At 43.2% G+C, this 22324-nt stretch overlaps 2 protein-coding genes across 9 annotated transcripts in view; one reads left to right on the top strand and one right to left on the bottom strand.

The window, feature by feature from the left end:
- LOC121289048 (mucin-5AC-like) overlaps nucleotides 1–12743 on the bottom strand; it is a 117130-nt gene extending 104387 nt beyond the window's left edge. Inside the window, exons 1-2 of one of the 4 annotated variants that reach the window (XM_041207983.1) lie at nucleotides 12592–12743; nucleotides 8193–8323 (exon numbers count right to left, since the gene is read on the bottom strand). The gene's annotated coding sequence lies outside the window, so the exon portion shown is untranslated. Of the gene's footprint in view, nucleotides 1–8192; nucleotides 8324–11811; nucleotides 11949–12591 lie in introns of those variants that run through there. The other 3 variants (XM_041207984.1, XM_041207986.1, XM_041207985.1) reach the window with 3 other exon arrangements.
- Nucleotides 12744–13079: 336 nt separating this feature from the next.
- Nucleotides 13080–22324, top strand: part of tesk2 (testis associated actin remodelling kinase 2) — a 124388-nt gene continuing 115143 nt past the window's right edge. The window contains exon 1 of one of the 5 annotated variants that reach the window (XM_041208083.1): nucleotides 13080–13181. The gene's annotated coding sequence lies outside the window, so the exon portion shown is untranslated. Of the gene's footprint in view, nucleotides 13191–22324 lie in introns of all 5 variants that reach the window. The other 4 variants (XM_041208085.1, XM_041208082.1, XM_041208084.1 and 1 more) reach the window with 4 other exon arrangements.

Here is a 22324-nt window from a genome sequence, read left to right as displayed (position 1 = left end):
GGCTGAGTGGCAGGATGCAGAGGGTGATGGTCGAGGGGTGTTTTTGTGACTGGATGCCTGTGTCCAGTGGGATTCCACAGGGATTAGTGTTGGATCCCTTTGTTTGACAAGGTGTTTACTAAAACCCGCTTTCACAGCCATATCTCCTTTCTCAGTGACTGTCTCCGTCTCCGACTTACCCCACGTGGATTTCAACTGAAATTCCACCCCTCATGTTTTGAACCCACCCAGGATTACAGGTATCTCCGGGACATAAAACGTTTCTAGGACTGCTGTTCCCGTCACATTCTGAGATCCACACTCAGTACCATGCGCCGCCATATGAACACACTCGACCTCTCCCTCCAGCGGCACCGCCGTACCCTTTTTCAAAGCTGCGCGTGCCCCTAGTTTCATTTTATTCTTTGTCTCACCCGACGCCTCAACAAGAAACTTTTTCTCTTTCTCTCAAGTGCTAAGGAACGCAAGCTCCAACAACTCATTGACACCAACACCCATCTAGGACCCTCCACCCCTGCCTGTCCCTCCATCCCCACCCCGTCTTCCAATCCCAGCCCAAGCCGTGTATTCACTATACCCCCTGACCTTCCCCTCTCCGATGCTGAACGTTCAGTGCTCAGCAAAGGACTTAGTTTCATACGCTTACGCCCTCACCTCAATGAATTTCAGGCTCAGCACGATGCTGAACTCTTCTTCCGCCATCTTTGTCTCCGGGCTCACTTCTTTGGGTAGGAGTCGTCTCCCTGTTCAACTGATCCTTTTACCCACCTCCAATATTCTCCCTCCACCTGGACCCCTCCCTCTGGATTCTTACCTTCTCTTGATCTTTTCATTGAGAACTGTCGGCGCGACATTAATCGTCTCAATTTCTCTGCTCCTCTCACCCATTCTAATCTCTCTCTCTCTGAACTTACTGCACTCCGTTCTCTCAGGTCCAACCCTGACATTGTCATCAAACCTGATGACAAGGGTGGTGCTGTTGTTGTCTGGTGCACTGACCTCTACCTCGCGGAGGCTGAGCGTCAACTCGCAGACACTTCCTCCTACCAATCCCTGGACCATGACCCCACCACTGAACATCAAGCCATTGTTTCCAGGACTGTCACTAACCTCATCTCCTCTGGGGACCTCCCTCCCACAGCTTCCAACCTGATAGTCGCCCAACCTCGGATGGCCTGCTTCTACCTCCTACCCAAAATCCACAAACAGAAGTGTCCCGGTAGACCGATTGTGTCAGCTTGCTCCTGCCCCACAGAACTCATTTCTTGTTATCTTGACTCCCTTCTCTCTCCCCTTGTCCAGTCCCTTCCCACCTACATCCGTGATTCCTCTGACACCTTATGTCACATCAACAATTTTCAGTTCCCTGGCCCCAACCGCTTCCTCGTCAACTTGGATGTCCAATCCCTCTACACCTCCATCCCCCACCAGGATGGTCTGAGGGCCCTTAGCTTCTTCCTTGAACAGAGGCCCGAACAATCCCCATCCACCACTACTCTCCTCCGTCTGGCTGAACTTGTTCTCACACTGAACAATTTCTCCTTCAACTCCTCTCACTTCCTCCAAATAAAAGGTGTGGCTATGGGTACCCGCATGGGCCCCAGCTATGCCTGTCTCTTTATGGGGTATGTGGAACATTCCTTGTTCCAGTCCTACTCCGGCCCCCTTCCACAACTCTTTCTCCGGTACATTGATGGTTACTTCAGTGCAGCTTCATGCTCTCGTCGGGTCTTGGAAAAATTTATTAATTTTGCTTCCAATCTCCACCGCTCCATCATTTTCACGTGGTCCATCTCTGACACTTCCCTTCCCTTCCTTGACCTCTCTGTCTCAATCTCTGGTGATAGACTGTCCACCAATATCCATTACAAGCCTACCGACTCCCACAGCTACCTCGACTACAGCTCCTCACACCCCGCTTCCTGTAAGGACTCCATCCCATTCTCTCAGTTCCTTCGCCTCCGTCGCATCTGCTCTGATGATGCTACCTTCAAAAACAATTCCTCTGACATGTCCTCCTTCTTCCTTAACTGAGGTTTTCCACCCATGGTCGTTGTCAGGGCCTTCAACCGTGTCCGGCCCATCTCCCGCGCATCCGCCCTCACGCCTTCTCCTCCCTCCCAGAAACATGATAGGGTCCCCCTTGTCCTCACTTATCACCCCACCAGCCTCCGCATTCAAAGGATCATCCTCCGCCATTTCCAGCATGATGCCACCACCAAACACATCTTCCCTTCACCCCCCCCGGCAGCATTCCGTAGGGATTGTTCCCTCCGGGACACCCTGGTCCACTCCTCCATCACCCCCTACTCCTCAACCCCTACCTATGGCACCTCCCTATGCCCACGCAAAAAATGTAACACCTGCCCCTTCACTTCCTCTCTCCTCACCGTCCAAGGGCCCAAACACTCCTTTCAAGTGAAGCAGCATTTCACTTGCATTTCCCCCAACTTAGTCTACTGTATTCGTTGCTCCCAATGTGGTCTCCTCTACATTGGAGAGACCAAATGTAAACTGGGCGACCGCTTTGCAGAACACCTGCAGTCTGTCCGCAAGAATGACCCAAACCTTCCTGTCGCTTGCCGTTTCAACACTCCACTCTGCTCTCTTGCCCACATGTCTGTCCTTGGCTTGCTGCATTGTTCCAGTGAAGCCCAACGCAAACTGGAGGAACAGCACCTCATCTTCCGATAGGCACTTTACAGCCTTCCGGACTGAATATTGAATTCAACAACTTTAGGTCTTGAACTCCCTCCTCCATCCCCACCCCCTTTCTGTTTCTTCCCCCTTCCTTTTGTTTTTTCCAATAAATTATATAGATTTTTTTTCCCACCTATTTCCATTATTTTTAAATATTTTTAAATCTTCTATGCTCCCCCCACCCCCACTAGAGCTATAACTTGAATGCCCTACCATCCATTCTTAATTAGCACATTCGTTTAGATAATATCACCAACTTCAACACCTACGTGTTCTTTTGTTCTCTTGTCTGTGACATCTTTTGATGATCTGCTTCTATCACTGCTTGCCTGTCCCTACAACCACACCACCCCCCTCCACTTCTCTCCCCCCACCCAACCCCCCCACATACCTTAAACCAGCTTATATTTCACCCCTTTCCTTGGATTCACCTAGTTCTGTTGAAGGGTCATGAGGACTCGAAACGTCGACTCTTCTTCTCTGCCGATGCTGCCAGACCTGCTGGGTTTTTCCAGGTAATTGTTTTTGTTTTGGATCCTTTGCTGTTTGTGGTATATATAAACAATTTAGATTTGAATGTAGGAGGGTTGATCAGTAAGTTCGTGAATGACATGAAAATTGGTGGGGTGGTAAATAATGAGGAGGATAGCCTTAGATTACAGGAGGATATAGATGGGCTGGTCAGATGAGCTGATCAGTGGCAAATGGAATTTAATCCGGATAAGTGTGAGGTGATTAACTTGGGCAGGACAAAAAAGGCATGGGAATACATGATGAATGGTAGGACCCTGGGAAGTACCGAGGATCAAAAGGACCTTGGTGTGCATGTCCACCAGTCCTTTCAGGTAGCGGGACAGGTAGTTAAGGTGGTTGAGAAGGCATATGGGATACTTGCCTTTATTAGCCAAGGCATAGACCATAAGAGCAGGGAGGTTATGCTGGAACTGTACAAAATGCTGGTTATGCCACAGCTAGAGTATTGCGTGCAGTTCTGGAATCCCCATTATTGGAAGGATGTGACTGCACTAGAGAAAGTGCAAAGGAGATTTACTAGGATGTTGCCTGGGCTAGAGAGTTTTGGTGATGAGGAGAGGTTGGATAGACTGGGGTTATTTTCCCTGGAGCAGAGGAGATTGAGGGGGGACATGATTGGGGTGTATAAAATTATGAGGGGCATAGATAGTGTATATAGGAAGGAACTTTTCCCCTTGGTGGAGGGATCAATAACCAGGGGGCATAAATTTAAGGTAAGCGGCAGGAAATTTAGAGAGGATGTGAGGAAGAATTTTTTCACCCAGAGGGTGGTGGGAATCTGGAACTCACTGCCTGAAAGGGTGGTAGAGGTAGAAACCCTTATAACGTTTAAGAAGTATTTGGATGTGCACTTGTGATGCCATGGCATACAAGACTATGGGCCTCGAAAATGGGATTAGAATAGTTAGGTACTTGTTTGACTAGTGCAGGCTCGATGGGCCGAAGGGCCTTTTTCTGTGCTGTAGACCTCTATGACTCTATGTGTGACATGTTCTACAGAATTTGACTACATCTCTATGGAGCCCAGGCCAAAAAAAATGTTTTTGTATTTTCACCTGTGTCTTTCTACTTCCTAAATGTGCCCCTATTGGAATTTCATGAGCTATTCTCAGGATCTCATTTCAATTTCCAAATGGTATAACAATCTGATGTGCTTCCCTCCAGTTTTCATCTGCTGAAACCTGATAATGGCTGCCACTTTCTCATTAACATATTATCCTTAAAGTAATAACACTCTGAACCACATTCTGCCTCTTTTTCTGCGTAAGCTGTGTGATATAACTGTTTTATTTGTGGATCCTTTTGCTGTAACTCTACCAACTGCCATGAGCTAAATACCTCAGCTGCATTATCTCCCATTCTTTCTTCCTGAACAATCTTATTAAAGACTGTCAGCTCATTGAACTTCAATACCTTTTCCCTACCTTTTAACTTGCTTTTCTTCCTGTTTCAACCTGTGAGCTTGTGATCTTGTTACCACACAATCTGGAAACAATCCAGGATGCTCTTTCTGCAACACTTCTGTTGAAAACATCACTACAGGTTGCTCAGCTACCATAGGCATCACCCACATCTGTGTTCCAGCTATACCGTTACATAAAATAAATCGAACCCTTCAATGGGCAATTTTTCCACAACCCCAACAATCATCTCACCCGTTTTCTACATACTCTTTAAATTTATCTTCCACAATGGAATAGGTCTAGCATCTCCACGAGCCCCATTTATTATCACCTGTTCCTGCAATACTCGCTCTGAACAACAAGTATCGCTATCCTACAATATTAAGGATTGACCAACCCTGTGTCTCTTAAAATTTTAATATCTTTACCAACTCCACCCTGTATATATGGAAATACTTCCCCTTCACATACAAAAGCTTTAAACATTTCTGCAACTTGCTCCTCAGAACCCCCTTGGGTAAATTGTGAACACATTCCCACATCTTTACCTATCACTGATTTTTCCTGTTCAACCTGTACACAAACCACTGCTTTTTCCTGTGCCTGAACCTAAGAACACACAGTACTTTTACCTCTGCATCCCAATAATTCCAACAGATTTTCCCTGTAATTTCCAACACACTGACTTCGTGTGCCCATCTTCATTACAATGAAAACACTTCAATTTTTGAGTTTCACTTCTACCCTTGGCACCTTCCTTTTTAGTCTGAGAAAAAACTTCTTGGCAATTTCCACAGACTCTTTCTCTTCCCTGACTACCCATCTTCCTTTCACCTTCGCACTTTCTATCCTCTGATTTAAAAGTGTGACAAAAAAAAGGTTTAGATCTATGAACTAATCCATTATCATCAGCTATCTCTGCTGCTTCTCTTCCCGTTTTAACCCTCTGTTCCTCCACATGAGTTCTCACTACTGAAGGAATTGAATCTTTAAATTCTTCCAAAAGAATTAATTCTTTAAGAACTGCATATGTTCTCTCAATCTTTAATGCCTATTTCCACCGGTCGAAATTACTTTGTTTTACTCTCTCAAGCTCGATATAAGTTTGCCCAGGCTGTTTTCTTATATTCTTAAATTTCTGCCTGTATGCTTCAGGAACCAACTCATATACACTCAAAATGGCCTTTCTTACCACATCATAGTCCACTGACATTTCTTCTGACAGTGAAGCATAAACCTCATGTGCTCTACCCACCAAGCTAGATTGTAACAACAACGTTCAATTTTCTTGTCGCCATTTCATCTGTTTAGTTATCTTCTCAAATGAAATAAAGAACGCCTCCAGATCTCTTTCCTCAAACTTAGGAAGAGCTTGCACAAATTTAAACATCTCCCCTCTGGGCTTTAGGTTAATGGTTTTTTCATCATCAGACCTTTCCTCAGTATCTGATGTCACTTTTTTAAGGTCCAACTTCTTGAGTTGGTACTCTCTGTCTCTTTTCTTTTCTCTTTCCTCCATTGCCAATTCTTCCTTCTGGAGATCAAGTTTTCACATTTCCAATTCTTTTTTAAATAATCTCTCTTTATCCCTTTCTTTTTCTGCTGCCTCTAGTTCCAGTTTTTTTCATTTCCAATTCTTTTTCTTTTGCCTCCAATTCAAGTTTTTTCAGTTCCTTTGCTTGTTCAAATTCAAGCCTCTTCATTTCTAACTGAAATCTCACTATCTCCAGCTGTGACTCACTGGTGTTAGGTATCACTTTCAACTTCAAATGCTGTGCTTTCAACTATGTCTGCTTTCTTTGCCCCTATCGGTAACCTCAACCGCAACTTATCTGCCAGCTCTGTTAACTTACCCTTAAATACTGAATTCAGACGTAAAAAGTCCACCAAGACTTTAGAGACTTTTTAGAAAACTAAATTAAACATTTATTAACAAAAGAAAATATTTCAAGCACATACATAGGTCTACAAATTACTACTATAATAACCCCTAAAACCCCTAATTAATCTGGCTTCCAGTTACACTCCCATTAAGGCAACGGTAAAAAGAATAGATTTAAACAGATACAGGCAAGTTAACACAATACCCTGGACAGTAGAATTCAAAATGGCTTTCCCCAGCTTTAGTATCTGTAGACAGCAGGCTTGATGCACAAATACTGGAGGCTTTTCACAACTTTTGGTAGATCTTATAATGCCTTTCTTGACACATAGCCTCTTCTCCTTTGCACAAGTTTCTCCCTTTTAATGTAAATCCCATATGTCGTTGGAACTTTACCTTTCTCATAATATAAATCTTTTCATGGTGGTAATATTACCAGTAACCTTTGGGAAAAATAAACACGCTGCTTGACCTAGCTTCTCTGGCTTGGTATAACATACTACCATCTATCTGAAATTCAAACTACCCTGATTTATCTAAAAATGTAAATTCTTCTCAGCTCACATTCTAAAACTTCAGCCATGTTTACATATTTAGCATTTCAAACCTAGCTTCTCTAAATGAGTTAAAGCCTCCAGACCAGCTGTCATCAATTCAATTCAATCCCATACACGCACACACAGAGAAACCATCCAAACTCCACTATTAACCTACTTTTACAATAATTCACAATAATATTATGAGAATTTTTTGTGACATACCCAACGAATAAGAAATGTGTGCTTCTCAATTTTCCACTACATTTAAGGTTAAGTAAAACGTCTTCATAGTTTACATCAAAATGTTTAATGACAGCATCAGATGTTCCCGTTACCATTTGGATCTGAACTCTGCTACATTTCAAGGATGACATTTCTTTTGTACACATTTTTAAGTTTATTACAGAAAGTTTGTACCAAAGTTAGGAAAACCATTTGTAACAATAGGTCACACAACATTATGAGAATCTTTTTGGGTCATTGTTTAGTTATGGGTAAGTGGAAAAAATGTAATATTGTCTCTAGCACCAGAAGAGCATCAGAGTGCAGTTGCAATAATGCAGGAACATGCATGACATCTGATAGCTGGAAGTGAATAACAACACATGGAAAGTTCAGATGACATCATCACAAACAGTTGGAAAGAAATTGGTACTTTTTCCTTCACCATGTATTTGTTACTTATCTCCTCAGAGAACACAGCCAGACGTCTTGCTCTTGGCTCCCTCCTAATGCCACCTCTGTAACCAAATGCTTGGAGTTATGAGAGAGAGATTTTGAGTAACTCAATCTCTGAAATTTCCATTCACTTTCCTTCTGTGAAAAAGAAGAATCCTGTCCATATATCCCAATTGTGACTGCAGGCGCCATTGTACAGTGTGTATGTTACTGTAAATACAATAATTTCTGAAAGGCTTACATTAATATGCTAAAGAAGCATTCAAAAAACTGATTAATGATTCGTAATTGATTAGTCTAATTTAAAAATGTTCATTCTCAGCTGGTGGTGGCCTGCAAGCAATTCTAAAATTTCCAGACACTTTGGACAAGTGTCCCTGTGTTTCAATAGCCAATGGGCCAGAAATTGCTGCAATAGCACTACTGACAGTGAATGCGATCAATTGGACTCTTTACCTCATCGTGCACATCAATTTTCTTGCTGCAAATGTGTTGAAACGTAGTGATGTCAATGTTGTACCTGGGATCTTGTGAAGGTCACCCACGCTGGTCTATTTAACTGAGCAAGCATATGGCATTATAAGAAGCTGAAAAAAGATGCCACAACTCTGTTAAGGCATAGCACTGAGAGATGAATGACATAAAACTTCTGAAATGGCCTAGAACCAACCTGAAAAGTCACTAAAGTTTACCTTTTATTATTTTTTTTACAAAGCAGTATAAAGTAATTAGGTGTTTTTCATATAGATTTTTTCACAGAAAAAAAATGTCTCAAGAAGAGGTCCCATACTTTGGGGATCAGACCTTAGATGAATTGGGAATGTGAGCAGCTCCTGGAGTTGGAGAACGAAAGGGCTTACTCACAAGCTTAGAACAGTGACACTGGAGGTGACAAAGAAATTCACTGTAACCGCCATGGTCCTATGGACAGTGGATGAGTGTTGGAAATAATAGTTACCTGAGGAAGACAGTCAAAGTCTCAGATCATTTTAAAACTCAAATCTCTCTGCCTTTATGAATCACGGGAGGTTTTTGTTTTAGTAATTGCTTGTTCAAGGTTGAAGTTAATGGAAAGGAATTCAAAAAAAAAAAAATCATTTGCTGGGAAAGGCCCTTCCCAAACTAATTGGCACTGCTATTGACCAATCTGGCTGAGTCCTAAAGGACATAGCTGGTAGACTGGGTCTGCGACAGGTGGTGAGGGAACCAACAATAGGGAAGAACATACTTGACCTCATCCTCACCAACCTGCCTGTCACAGATGCAATTATCCATGACAGTATTGGTAGGAGTGACCACCGCACAGTTGTTGTGGAGATGAAGTCCCGCCCTCACATTGAGGATACCCTCCATCATGCTGCATGGCACTACCACTGTGCTAAATGGGATAGATTTCAAACAGATCTGGCAAATCAAGACTGGGCATCCATGAGGCACTGTGAGCCATCAGCTGTAGCAGGATTGTACTTGAACACAATCTATAATCTCATGGCCTGGCATATCTCCCACTCTACCATTACCATCAAGCTAGGGGATCAACCCTGGTTCAATGAAGAGTGCAGGAGGGCATGCCAGGAGCAGCACCAGGCATACCTAAATATGTCAACCTGGTGAAGCTATAACACAGGACTACTTGCATGCCAAATAGCATAAGCAGTAAGTGGTAGACAGGACTAAGCGATCCCACAACCAGCAGATCAGATCTAAGCTCTGCAGTCCTGCCACATCCAGTTGTGAACGGTGGTGGACAATTAAACAGTTCACTGGAGGAGGAGGCTCCACAAATATCCCCATCCTCAATGATGGAGGAGCCCAGCAGATCAGTGCAAAAGATAAAGCTGAAGCATTTGCTATAATCTTCAGCCAGAACTGCTGAGTGGATGTTCCATCTCAGCCTCCTCCGGATGTCCCCAGCATCACAGATGCCAATATTCAACCAATTCGACTACATATGATATCAAGAAACAGCTGAAGGCACTGGATAGAGCAAAGGCTATGGGCCCTGACAACATTATGGCAATGGTACTGAAGACTTGTGCTCCAGAACTTGCTACTCCCCTAGCCAAGCTGTTCCAGTACAGCTACAACGCTGGCATCTACCCGGCTATGTGGAAAATTGCCCAGGTGTGTCCTGTACACAAAAAGGAGGACAAATCCAACCCAGCCAATTATGGCCCATCAGTCTATTCTCGATCATCAGTAAAGTAATGGAAGGGGTCATCAACAGAGCCATCAAGCGGCACGTGTCTAGCAATGACTTGCTCACTGATGCCCGGGTTGGGTTCTGCCGGGGCCACTCAGCTCCTGACCTCATTACAGCCTTGGTTCAAACATGGACAAAAGAGCTGAACTCCCGAGGTGAGGTGAGAACGACTGCCTTGACATCAAGGCCCATTTGACTGAGTGTGGCATCAAGGAGCCCTAGCAAAATTGGAGTCAATGGGAATCAGGGGGGAGACTCTCTGCTGGTTGGAGTCATACCTAGCACAAAGGATGATGGTCTTGGTTGTTGGAGGTCAGTCATCTCAGCTCCAGGACATCACTGCAGGAGTTCTTCAGAGTAGTGTCCTCAGCCCAACCATTGTCAGCTGCTTCATGAATGATCATAAGATCAGAAGTGGGGATGCTCGCTGATGATTGCACAATGTTCAGCACTATTCACGACTCCTCAGATACTGAAGCAATCCATGTCCATATGCAGCAAGACCTGGACAATATTCAGGCTTGGGCTGACAAACGGCAAGTAACATTTGCGCCACACAAGTGCCAGGCATTGACCATGTCCAACAAGAGAGAATCTAACCTTCACCCTTGACGTTCAATGGCATTACCATCCTTGAACGCCCACTATCAACATCTTGGGGGTTAACATTGACCAGAAACTGAACTGGACTAGCCATTAAAATACTGCAGCTACAAGAGCAGGTCAAAGACCCGTAATCCTGCAATGAGTAACTCACCCTCTGACTCCTCAAATCCTGTCCACCATCTACAAGGCATGTGTCAGGAGTGTGATGAAATACTCTCCACTTGCCTGGATGAGTGCAGCTCCCACAGCACTCAAAAAGTTTGACACCATCCAGGACAAAGCATCCCGCTTGATTGGTACCACACCCACAAACATTCACTCCTCCACCACCGATGCACAGTAGCAGCAGTGTGTACCATCTACGAGGCACTGCAGGAATTTACCAAGGATCCTTAGACAGCACCTTCCAAACCCACGACCACTACTATCTAGAAGGACAAGGGCAGCATATAGTTGGGAATATCACCAACTGTAAGTTCCCCTCCAAGTCACTCACCATCCTGATTTGGAAATATATATCCGTTCCTTCACTGTCACTGGGTCAAAATCCCAGAACTCCCTTCCTAACAGCACTCTGGGTCTACGTACACCAGATGGACTGCAGCAGTTCAAGAAGGTAGCTCACCACCACCTTCACAAGGGCAATTGGGGATGGGCAATAAATGCTGAACCAGGCAGTGAAGCCCACATCCCATGAATGAATAAAAAACATTCACAGTTTTATTTCTGCTGTGGGAGGTGGTGAGGAAGATTCAAAGATCACAAAAAAGATCGGGGACCAGGGTCAGGGGAACTCAGAGGACATAGGGGATTAGATGGGGTAGATAGGAAGAAACTTTTCCCCTTAGTGGAGTTGTCAATAACTAGAGGGCATAGCTTTAAGGTAAGAGGCAGGAGGTTTAGAGGGGATTTGAGGAAAACATTTTTCACCCAGAGGGTGGTTGAAATCTGGAACACACTGTGCCTGAGGGGATGGTAGAGGCAGGTACCCTCACAATATTCAAGAAGTATTTAGATGAGCACTTGAAATGCCATAGCATACGGGGCTGCAGGCTGAGTGCTGGAAAATGGGATTAGATTAGATAGGTGCTTGATGTGCAGCATGGACATGATGGGCCGAAGGGCCTGTTTCTGTGATGTATAACTCTATGACTCTATGAGGACAGAAGACAAAATGAAACAGTTGGGGGGTGGAGTGGGTTATCCAATCATAGGGGTGGGTGAAACAGGTAAACTCACTCAACAGATGACCAGAAAGGCATTTACCTCCTGGATACAGCACTCTTCATCTCCCTTTTGTCACATGTTTCCTGAGGACTGAAAACTCAGCCCATCAAGATTAAATTTACAGTGATGGTCCAATGAGTCATGCAGCTTCATTATAATGGAAAAGCTGACTCCTGGGAACGAGTTGGTTGCCTCTGTTAAAATGAGACCTGCACAGGTTAGTTAGAATTCAGATATTTAACATTTTACATCCCACCTGACCCAAAGACACTTGTTTATGTGAATTAAAATTCTCTACATTCTGCTTAAGCAAAGAACCAAGCCATTCAGCCCATCAAGTCCATGCCAATGTTTACGCCTCACAAAAATCTCCTCCAAGCTCTCTCCATCTAACCTTATCAGCATAACCCTCTCTTAGTGTCAGCTGTGGATCTGGGCCTTGAGCACAAAAATCAAATGCTGACACTTCAGCGTAGTAATGAGAATGCTGCACTGCCAAAGCACTTGACTTTCAGATGAAGCATTAAACAGAGACCCCATTTGCCCTTTCGGGTGGATGTAAAATATCTCATGGCACTCTTTTGAGGAAGAGCAGGGGTGTCCTGGCCAACAGCCCTTAATCAACATAAAGCGTGCTGCCAGACCTATTGCCTAAGTCCAGCATGTTTACTTCTTGTTTCAGTAATGCGGGACCTTTCAGTATTTTGCTTTTGTACTGGTCTTTAACATTTCATCTGAAATATGGCACTTGCAACGACAACGATCAGCAGGAGAGTAAGATATTGTATGGGAACTGGTGCCTGCTGAATTGCAACCCACCTCAGTTGCTGCTTTCGGAGAATCTTTGATAACATGTTTGCGACGTAGGAACACCTTTGGGCCATAGGCTGAACCTAGCTTGCAACTTCAGCCCGCTGACTCCAATCGCTAACCGTTTCCCCTCCTTGCCGTACACTGGAGCACCGCCCCTTCCGCCCGGCGCGCTGGAGCTCCGCCCCCTCCGGGCCGCGCGGTGGAACTCCGCCCCCTCCGCACGGCGTCCTGAAGCTCCGCCCCATCCGTGTGGCGTGCTGGAGCTCCGCCCTCTCCATGCGGCCCGCTGAAGCTCCGCCCTCTCCACGCACGGCGCGCTAAAGCTCCGCCACACTATTTTGCTGCGTGTTTCCATCGAATTTCATGGCCCTTCTTGCTCCGCCCATTGGATGGGGTGCGGCGCGCGAGGTGAGGCGGGCTAAGTAGAACGGTTGGAGCACGTGGTGCCGAGTTGCCCCACCCACGCACCGCTTCTGGATCGCTGAGTGGCTCTGGGCCGCTGCCCATCTCCACTGGCGTTCGGGTTGGGCACAGGCGGAGAGACGTAGCTGGGCGACAAACGTAGCCCCCGAACGGCTGGGGCAAATAAACAAACAGTAAGTAAGGTGGGTTTGGGAGTCTCTATTTAAATGGAGGGCGGTCAGTAAGATGCATTGGCCAAAAGGGGGTCTGTTTATTTATTGTGCTGTGTTGGGTCTGGTTTTCGTCTGGGTGTCAGGCCCGGCCCCAGGGGTCGGGCCGCGCTCTCCAGTCGATCGGAGACAAGCTCATTTACCACTGGAGGAGCTGGGGCCTTACTCCTTCCTATTTACACTGGCATCAGGGAGGTGGAGTCTGGGGAGGTGGTCACAGGCGAATGAGTTTTCTGATGTCTGAAGTGTGAGCTGGGAGGCCCCTTGGCGATGAAGGAGTACGCGCTGTGTTTACGTTTTGTTGTGATTTTCAATATTTAAAACATTAAATGCAACCCAAATAACTCAACAAAAATATGTATGATTCTAAGCCATATATTACTGGGTGTAGTGATGACAGTTTGGACAGTTTCTGTTTAAATATATGATGTTGGCATTTTTTGATCTAGTTTTCCAATTCTTCAGGCAGCTCGTATTGATGTTCAGATTGACCTTTTTTTTAATAGTATTATGTTGTTACTTCAATAAAACTCACATACTCGCCAGTCTAAAAAATGTTAAATTGTTGATGGTAAGTTAATGTCTGGGTGGTTCTGTTGATATTTATGAGGGTTGTTTTTTTTCTCTAGTAAGCCATCTGAACTGAGTGCTGGCATCTGTTTCTGTTTTCACTTCTACAACTGACAATTTTGCTGCCCAACAATGTGATAATTCTTATCGTGAAAGAAAATTTTCAAGTTTTAGAGTTTGAACTTAGATGTCAGACAGACCAAAACCTTAAAGTTTGTTATAGGAATTTGAGATTTCAATGTAGAAAAACGCAGATAATGCTGGAAATTAACATTGAATTATTCTACATTAAGATTTAAATGCAGAATAATAAATTAAGCATGATACTTTGTTGCCATTTTGCAAAAAACTGAGGGCTTCTTGCTGTTTTGATGATTTAGTCTTAGCAAAGGGCTGAATAATAATAATCCCAGAAAAATATTTCCTTTGTGTGGTTTTGTTATTCTTTTTATAGTTTACAGAATGTCTTTGTAATCTTTGAAGAAAAGAATGGGTCAGGCATGCTGTAATAACTGAATAAGTTCTGAAGTCTCAAATAATTTTGTAGGTAGCCTTGTGAGTGGAGAGATTTGTTATATCTTGCTACTATTCATAATGAATTTTGAAAAATTTTCTTGTATTAAATCAATTAACCATTGAGCAGATGTGTTTCCAGATCATTGCTGTAGCATCCTATATTTGGAGTTTTTTTTATCTCTATGTCACAGTAAAACATAAATAACACACAGCATTTTGGAAGGTAGTTTAAATGCCACCCACCAATTTTTATTTTGCCTTGTCGTGTTGCTATTCAGCTACTCCATTCAAAGTAATGTTCTAGGTGGCAGCTTTACAAGGTTTTGCGCAAATGTATGTTCATCCCAAGTGATTCTTGTCAAAAGTATTGTTGGACAGTACGACTTGTGGCCATCACAGAAATCATTATAAAGTAATGGGAGATGTATTTTCAGGCAAAGTTCAGTATGATTTCTTTCCTCTCATACTTGAGTTACTGATTTCCCCACCCCCCCTTTTCAAGAATGAGGGATTTAAGAAACGGGGAGAAACTGGACAAACAGCACGCAGAAAGTTCCTGTAGAACATAGAAGATTAAGGGGAGATTTATTCAGTGTTTTAAGTTATGTTGAAAGTAAATGAGAACCTGTTTAACCAAAAGGCACAAATTTAAAATTATTGGCAAAAGAACCAGAGATGAGGTGAGAGGTTTTTTTTACACAGTGAGTTATGACTTGGAGTGCACTGCCTGAAAGGGCTTTGGAGGCAGGTTCAATAATAACTTTTGAAAGGGATTTGGACATATGCTTCAAAAGGAAAGATAGTGCTCATGGGGTGAGACTAATTAGATAGATCTTTCGGCCTATCATGTCTATGCAGACTACTTGAATGGCCTCTCCTTCCACCTCAGGCAGGAGTGCTGTTGGCCATTGTGGCATCCCCAGAGACCGTCCTGAGAGTGATTGCTGTTATATATTGTTCAAGTCAAATTTAGGACTTGCATGGCCTTTCTGTCCGGTGTATTTAATCACAACCATCAATAAACTATATCTGCTAAATCATATCAACCTAATGAATCATTACACAATAACCACTGTATTAAGTAGAATTACATGGAATTTATGGCACAGAAACAGGTTATTCAGCCTAACCAGTCCATGCTGAAACTTATGCTCTAATTGAATCTCTTGTCATCCTTTCTCATCTGACTCTATCAGCAGAACCTTCCATTCCTTTTTCCCCTCACATGCTTATCTAGCATCTCCTTAAATGCATCTGTACTATTCGCCTCAGCTATTCCCTGTGCTGGCAAGTTCTATATTCTCACCACTCTGGGTATAGAAGTTTCTTCAAAATTCTGTGGTGTTTTCTTGGTGCATTGATGACCTATAGTTTTCCTTTTCACCACAAGTGGTAAAGTTCTCTCTATCCACTCCAGCAAAACCTTTCATAATTTAAAAAATCTCTGAGACCTCCCCTCACCTTTTTCTATTCAAGAGAAAAGAAAGCCAGTCTGTTCATCCTTTCCTGCTTTTAAATCTGTTTTTGCATTCTCCTCTGCCTCTATATCCGCCTTGTAATCTAGCGTCAAGAACAGCACGCATTATATTTGGTACCATAAAATGGTATACATGCAGAGAAAGTGTTACAAGGACAAATGTGTGATGAGTTGCTGCAGCCAAAGAAACTGCACTGGGATATTCCATAGCTTAATGTATGCTCCAGCAATAATGTTTTACATGTCGTGACTAACACTTCGTTTGACAAGGGGGCAAAGTTTCAAGTGTTAATACTGTTGCACAATAGGAGAAGCACTGCATTAAGCTCTACTGCTGACAACTCTTGTAGATCTTTTTGGATTGAATATTAGGCTGCTATAGTTCTTATTTCTGAAAGCAGCAAGACAGTTGTGCATAGTTGCAACAATCTGTACAAAGACTTGCAGATATATGGATTAATTTATTGCCCAGCTTTGTGCCTATTGAGTGTGGATAACTTTCTTGCTTGGCACTGTGCAGGAGCAAGGAATGCCCTATCTAATCCAGATCAAGACCACCAACTTCCTTTTGCAACTCCCTGCCAATTTTTCTTCTCTCCACACCACCCTCTGTAAACCTGTCTTATCCAAGTAATCTACCTCTTGCTGCATCAAACTTGTCACCATTCAAAATCCCCTCTCTGGTCCACATGCTGTCTGACATTATCAACTGTTGGTTTTCCTTGGGGATTGTCCCACTTCACAAAACCTATTGTTGACTCATGTTCTTTTCAACTACTGCCCCAAATGCAATCTTCCCTCCCCCCTTATGGTCTTGGTTATGTTGTTTCCTTTCAGCTTTGAGACTCGTTCTTCTAAAATTAACTGTTCAAATTCCTTAAATCTGCTTTCTGTGTCTTTATCCTCCCACATTGTCACCTCCAGTATCCTCCAAGAATCTATCCTTATTCTTCTCTCCTTCCTTATCCCAGTGCTGTCTGGAGGGAGCATAATTTGTAGCCATGGCTTTCAGATGTTTAATAGTATCTGGTTCAACTTGCTCCATATTATTCAGAATTTCCTCCAACTTAATGGAAATACCAAAATTTTTATCTTTGGGTGCCACAACAAACTCTGCTCCATAGGAAAAGAAGGAGGCTGTTCAGTCCCTTGAGCCTATTCCATAATTTATTGAGATCATCACTGATCTGGCCCATATCCCTAAAACCTTTGGTATAACAATCTATCAGTCTCAGATTTAAAATTTCCAATTGATGCTGCATCAGATAGCATTTGCAGAAGAAAATTCCAAATGTTTATCACCCTTTGTGTATACAAATGTTTCCAAATTTAATTGCTAAAATAAATATCTGGCTCTAATTTTTAAAATATGCCTCTAGTCTCCCCAACCAACAGGAATTGTCTCTGTAAGTACTCCATCTGTTCCCCTTGAAAGCTTCAATCAAATCACCCTTTCATCTTCTAAATTCCAAGGAATACAACCCCAATGTGTATATTCTCTCATTTAACCATTGGAATCCAGATATCATTCTGGTAAACCTATGCTGTACTCTCTTCCAGGCCTTCCCAAGGTGTGGTGTGCAGAAACCCTCTCCAGTACCCAGATGTGGTGTAACCAAGGCTCTGTTTAGATGATGTATGACTTCTGCCCGTCTTGTTCTAGTCCTCTAGATGTAAGGCCAGCGTTCCAATGCCCTGATTTCACCCAAACCCCTGGCTAATTAGGCTCTATCGGTTGCAATCTTGGTCTCCATTTGACCCTGAGCTACATTTTTAAATTCCAGTACTAATGTCTATCCCTGCATATGATTCTGCCTCTATTTCAGCTGATACATGTCTTTGTCATTTTTATCTATAACAACTCCCACCTTCTAAATTAATTGTGCCCAAAATCTTTTGCCTCCTGCCCTGTTTGCCCATTGTCCTTGTCCTCTCTGAATTAACTGGCCCCCTATCCCTCACCTCATTTATAATTAAAATTCCTCCCCTGATTTATCAATCTTTTGGGAAGGGCAAGACCCCAAACATCCCCAGGCCTATATCATTTCCTCAACAGCATGTTTCTCTGATTTCAGTCATGTCTGTCTTGGTTTTATTGTGAGCTTCTAATTTCTGAGTCACAATGTTGTGAGTTCAAGCATCATTCCAGAGATTCGAGTTTATAATCTAGGTCAATATGTAAATTCAGTATTGCTGTCTTTTGGACCAGATGTTTAATCAAGGTCTTGTCTGTCTTCTGATTACAGAAGTGCAGGGGAACTCTCAAGGTGTTTTAGATAATATTTACTCCTCAAGCAACACCATCAACATAGATTATCTGGTCACTTATTTGATTGCTGTTTGAGAGATCTTGCTGTGTGCAAAGTGCTGCTTTTGTACATTTCTTTAGCATCCACATCCTTTTTGGGAGAGAGTTCCAGGTATCTACAACTGTTTTCTGAGTTTAAGATTATGACCCCCTTGTTCTGGATTCACCAACAGAAGGAAGTTATTCTGTATCTAATTTATAGAATTCCTTTAAAATTTTAAATACTCAATTAGATCACCCTTCACCACCTAAACCCCAACTTCATAATTTAATCCTTGAAACCTAGGTATAATTCTAGTAAATCAGCAATTTTTTCTTCAAGGCTATACTGTATATCAATCCTGAGATGCAGACCCAAAACTGAATGCAGTATTCGTGATGGCGTCTGACCAAGACTCTGTACAGTTGATGCATTACATCCTTTTGTGCTCCCAGCTCACATGAAATCAAGGCCAATACTCTATTAATCTTTCTGAATACTTTTTTCACCTTTGCACCATCTCTTAGTGAGTTTATGTACATGGATGCCCAAATCTCTTTGCTTCTGTACAGCTCCTATTTGACTAGAGGTTAGTTTTTCTCCCTTAGGAAATTTCTTAATGTTGAAGACACTATATAAATTCAAGTTGCTATTCCTACAATCTTCCTAGTGACTGATATTTCATATCTGGATAGATATGATTATTGTTGAACTTTGGAATTGCTGACTTTGATAAAAGTTAGAAGAATTTTCCTACTCTCAGCTTTTCCAGCCAACTTCTACAGTTGGGCTTGCCAAGTTTAGAGTAGATATAATTATATGCCAAGGAGTTAAGTAAGCATTGAGATCAGAGATGGGATAGTAAGATCAAAATCTTGATGAGTTATAGGCTAATCCCTTCAATTCTGAAAATAACTATTTGCTGTTCAGTTTTGACTACATCAGTCTGCAGGGTTGCTTGCTTTTAGGTGCCACTAATGACTTTGCAGAGGTTTTTTTTGTTACTTTTCATGATGTTCACCACTCTAACAACTTGTATTTATCCAGCACCGTTAACATAGTAAAATGCCCCAAGGCACTTTTCAGGAGCATTATCAAACAAAATTTGGCTCCAAGACACATGAGATATTAGGCAGATGACCAAAAGCGTGGTCAAAGGGATAGGTTTTTAGGAGCATCTTAGAATAGGCAAGAGAGGCAGGAAGGTTCAGGGAGGGAATCCCAGAGCTTAGCACATTGACAGTTAAAGGCACGACTACCACTGAGTGATTAAATTCAGGGATGCTGAAGAAGCAAGTATTGGAGGAGTGGAGATATCTCAGAAGATTATAGGGCTGGAAGAGTTGAGATGGGGAGAGGCAAGGCCATGGAGTGATTTGAAAGCTAAAATGAAAATCTTAAAATTGAAGTGTCAAATAACTACGAGCCATGGTAGGTCAATGACCACATGTAATATGTGAATAGGGTTTGGTGCAGGTTAGGACATGGGCAACAGTTTTTTGGGGAGGCGGTGGCACAGTGGTATTGTCACTGGACTAGTAATCCAGAGACCCATACTCTAGGGGCCTGGGTTTGAAGCCCACCATGGCAAATGTCGAATTTGAAATCAATAAAAATCTGGAATTAAAAGATTCCAGATTTTAATTGCACCGCGTAACCATTGTCGATTGTCATAAAAACCCATCTGGTTCACTGATGTCCTCTAGGGAGGGAAATCTGCTGTCCTTGCCTGGTTTGGCCTACATATGACTCCAGACCTACAGCAATGTGGTTGACTCTTAAATGCCTTCTGAAATAGCCTAGCAAGCCACTCAGTTGTATCAAATCGCTAGAAAGTCAATAGGGAATGAAACTGGATGGACCACCTGGCATCTACGTAGGCACCGAAAACAACAATGGCCAACCCAGTCCTGTTGACCCTGAAAAATCCTCCTTGTGCCAAAATTAGGAGGACTATCGCATAGACTAGTCAAGCAACAGTCACTTGAGGAATCATACATTGTAGTTAATGTCCTAGACACCACCATCACCATCCCTGGGTATGTCCTATCCCACTGGCAGGACAGACCCAGTAGAGGTGGTGGCACAGTGGTATGCAGTAGGGAGAGAGTTGTCCTGGGATTCCTCAACATTGACTTGGACCCCCATGAAGTCCTATGGCATTAGGTCAGATGTGGGCAAGGAAACCTCCTGCTGATCACCATGTAGCACTCCCTCCCCTCAGCTGATGAATCAGTACTCCTCCATGTTGAACACCATTTGGAGGTAGAACTGAGGGTAGCAAGGGCACAGAATGTACTCTTGGTGGGGGACTTCAATGTCCATCACCGAGTGGCTAGGTAGCACCACTACAGACCAAGCTGGCCGAGCCCTTAAGGACATAGCTGGTAGGCTGGGTCTTCAGCAGATGGTGAGGGAACTAACAAGAGGTTTAGGTTTCAGCAACAACTACTTTTATATTTTGACATTATCCTTGTATGAATTAAGTGGGATGTTGTGGCTGTTCTATTGCTGTTTCCTTAGTCCTTGGCATCAATTTGACCCATAGCTCAGGCTCAAACTATACATTCTATTAACCCTCATGATCAGTTATTTCCAGCTAATCTTTCTTGTCTCTAACCTTACTTCATCCTATCACTGCTGATAACCTATTTAAAATCCAGGTGACTGCACCCTACCCTGCACTAAGTACCATTTGCCTCAACTTGCCAAATGTAAAATCCTTGTGCAAAACTTCCAGCTGCTCTGCAGCCCTCTGATGCCAACTTCTTTGAACCTCTGACTTTTTTCACTAGTTTTGCTTCCGCCACCACCACCAGCCTCCCCACCCCACCCGACACCCATTCGTGTTGCTCTTATCCTATAGAATTGTTACATTTTTAAAAGAAAAAACATGTTTTTGAATAATATGTTTTCTGTTCTGAGGCCTCATCATATTAAGCTGAAGCATCAAATTGGGCAATACTGCCTTTATGTATTTTTCTTTGCTGACTTCTTGTGCAGGAAGGGCTTCTAATCCTTGAAGCACAGTTGATACTCTGATTGTCTTTTGGTATGAATCCAGGTCTTTGTGGACTGGCAAGGTGGCAAAGGGTTGTCATCAGCAAAGTAACACTAGCTGTTGAGTTGAAAAGCAAAATAATATGAAGTGAAACTAATAAGCCTATAATGCTCAACATACAGCTTCACCTTTTTACATGCGACATGTACTGTGTAAAACTGGTATATTCTGCAACTCTATCTTAAAAATCTGTTACTGGTATGAATAAGACATGCTGTTTTGTTTTGGTATAGACAGATGACCTGGTCTGTTTCGACTTGAGCTGTGCTAGCAAGGGAGGTTGGTAACCATAGTTAACTTTCCTTCCACCGCTTGTACTGCTAAACATAATGCCCGGGTCCTGCTGAAGTTTTAAAGTTTCATAATGTGACTGAGGGCAGGATTCTCTCGTGCATGGGCTTTGTGGGGAAAATAAATTAACAAATTGCCTTCAGCATATTATATAGGAAAGTTGTTTTGGATTATGGTCAAAATCCAGGAACTTGCTAACAACATTGTAGATGTACCTACACCACATGGACTGCAGCAGTTCAAGAAGGCAGCTCACCACCACCTTTTCAAGGGCAATTATGGATGGGCAATAAATGCTGGCCTAGCCAGTGATGCCCATATCCTGTGAAAGTATAAATTAAAATAAAAATCCCTAATCCAAGTTTCTTCTCGTTCGTTCACCCGGATCTTGTTCAGTTTGTCAGCTCACCGCTGCTCTGCAATGAGTGTGTTGAGAGAACAAAACTGAATTGTGCCTGCTGTTTAAGATGGGGTGATGCCTATGGGAGGACATGTGAGGCAGTGGTGAAGGAACAAACAAGAGGGAAAAACACACTTGACCTTATCCTCACCAACCTGCCTGCCGCAGATGCATCTGTCTTCGACATTATCGGTAGGAGTGACCACCGCACAGTTGTTGTGGAGACGTAGTCCCGCCTTCACATTAAGGATACCCTCCATCATGCTGCGTGGCACTACCATCGTGCTAAATACGATAGATTTCAAACAGATCTGGCAATTCAAGATGGGGCATCCATGAGGCACTGTAGGCCATCAGCAGCAGAATTGTACTCAATCACAATTTGTAACCTCATGGCCTGGCATATCCCACACTCTACCATTACCACCAAGCCAGGGGGTCAACCCTGGTTCAGTGAAGAGGGAAAGAGGGCATGACAGGAGCAGCACAAGGCTTACCTAAAAA

This window comes from Carcharodon carcharias, chromosome 16 (assembly GCF_017639515.1).
Source record: "Carcharodon carcharias isolate sCarCar2 chromosome 16, sCarCar2.pri, whole genome shotgun sequence".
Taxonomy (NCBI): Eukaryota; Metazoa; Chordata; class Chondrichthyes; order Lamniformes; family Lamnidae; genus Carcharodon; species Carcharodon carcharias.
This window is presented reverse-complemented; position numbering and strand designations above follow the sequence as displayed.